Source organism: Megachile rotundata, chromosome 8 (assembly GCF_050947335.1).
Source record: "Megachile rotundata isolate GNS110a chromosome 8, iyMegRotu1, whole genome shotgun sequence".
Classification (NCBI taxonomy): Eukaryota; Metazoa; Arthropoda; class Insecta; order Hymenoptera; family Megachilidae; genus Megachile; species Megachile rotundata.
Window position 1 is genome coordinate 5925556 of NC_134990.1, and position 2479 is coordinate 5928034.

Here is a 2479-nt window from a genome sequence, read left to right on the forward strand (position 1 = left end):
TATTTTATATTTCACATATCGTTGCATTGTTTTTGTAGTTTCATAAAGAAATACATTCTTGATATGTCAGAAAATATGACAATGTGAAAATAATAAACTTTGTCTAAATTACACATTTATTTAAAAGAGATAATTTAACATTGCAAATTTGTAATATAATATGAATAAAATATGAGTAATATGAGTAAAACAAAAAATTGTGATTAGTAAAAATAAGTTTTAATGCTGGTAAAATATACAATTTAGTTTTGTTTGATAAGATACGAGAATTGAAGAGTGTATTATTTTATTACTTGTGAATTTATTATATCAGTTTTTACTATTATTATTATTTTAATTAACATTCCAAGTTGTATTTTCAAATTATAAAAAATCCTTGTAATTAATAACAATAATTATATCATTTATTATATCATTTATATTTCATTTATATTATTTTTATTACTATTATTACTTTGTTTGACATTCTAAGCTGTATGTTAAAATTATAAAAAAATTCTTCTAGTCAATAACTTACAGTAAACTTATTATATCATTTATATTTTATTTAACCCTTTAAATTGCATGTTAAAATTATAAAAATTCTTTGTAATTAATAATTTGTAATAAATTTATTATATCATTTTATTTATGTAATTTCTGTTATTATTATAATTTTACTTATATTACTTTTATTATTATTAATGTTGTGATATCTATCCATTATTATTGTTTTATTCATTTTATTCTTATTATCATCATTCATAATATTTAATTTTTGCAGTTGAATAATTTTTTAAATATTTAACAAAATTACTTACAATAGATTAAAGTCATTTTTACTAAATTACACATTTTTTTATAAAAATTCGGACGTTACAGACGTACACGCTTTTATACAAATCTACTGTTATTAAAATATACAGAATTAATTTATATAAAACGCCATGTTAACGTCAATTTATAAATCGTATCGTTAAAAAATTCAAAGGTGTCCTCTATAATGCTTTACAGGGTTATCGCAATATCAAATAATTGTAAGCACTATCTTCCTCGACTTCATTTATTTCTCCAGAAATTCTTTTCCATATCTCTCATACCTTCAGAGAAAGTTAATTGTACTTAAAGTGACCAAAGTACACACCATACTTCATCAAACTTAAATTTGAAAAGAGTACTAAATAATAAGTACTATTTTATAGTTAAGTTAAGTTACTATAGTTAACTTAAGTTACTATTTTTTCTCCTAACCCCATCACTTTCAATTATTTTGTAAAAATTTAAGGAAAAAATTAAATTATACGTTGAAGGTATTTTCACGTAAGTTTCATGTTCTCCATTATACCTATTTGGATTTAATATTTTTTCTAAATACAGTGACCTATTTTTTTGTTTATGATCCGAATAATTACGTTGAGCTTCATGCAGACATATTTCATAACCTATTTAGGCTTTGAAACGATCTCGACTGGCAAATTTCGTGTGTAAACGATCAAAGTGTAAATTCGCGGAGGATGAGTTATAGTAACAAAATAAATAACCCCTCACGATTTATCATTTTAATGTGTACACAAAATGTGCTCCAGTAAACTTGGTACAGTCAATTTAGGCGTAAAAATGTGCGTAGAATGTGTTTTATATTATTTATCGAACAATGTATGCGCAGACATTGATATCCATTCTTTCACGTTTCCGATTTTACGATAAGAAATTGTTAGTAATCGTTCTGATCTGGCAACTCTCGGTAGGGGAAAAATCACAGATATTGTTTACACAGATTATGTTTCGGCAACAGCTGGAAACATGGAAAGTTATATTTCTAATGCCAGTATAAACATTTCTTTGGGTATGATTTAAAAAATTTAACGTGCGTTTTTACGTTTGATTGTGAATGTGTCGAGCTTGGTAGGGGATGTCTTTAAAATAATAAATCATGGGATTAAGGATTTTATTTTGTCATTGTTATTTATTTTCCATGAAGTTTCATTTAAACCAGTTACATGCGAAGTTTCCACCCCAAAATAATTTCAAGGTCGCGTTATTATACTTATTTGAATGTGGACATTATCTTTTTTATAGGAAACAAAATGTAGATAGTTTCAGTCAGAAAAATGATAATAATAGTAAAATTTGTAAACATGCGACCTTGAGATGATATGTAACTTTGTAGTACAATTTTTTCTTTAAAAATACAGTAATTTTCTTTTGGAACATTGTTTTGTATCATTATAAGTAGTAATTAAATGTAGAAAGTAATTAAAAATTAAAAATGGTGAAGTTGGGTACACCCTGTATATATTACATGTACATACTATTGAGAATAGCAATTTTTCATTTTATACTGCTAAAATACAATAATATTTGTTAAAAATAGATTTTAAAAAAAGGAATTCTATTCCAAAAATTATGTAGTTTATGAGAATTAACATGATACATGTAGTATTAGGATGAAATATTAAATGTATCATATTGCTTAGGAAGGAAGAAATGAATGGATTAA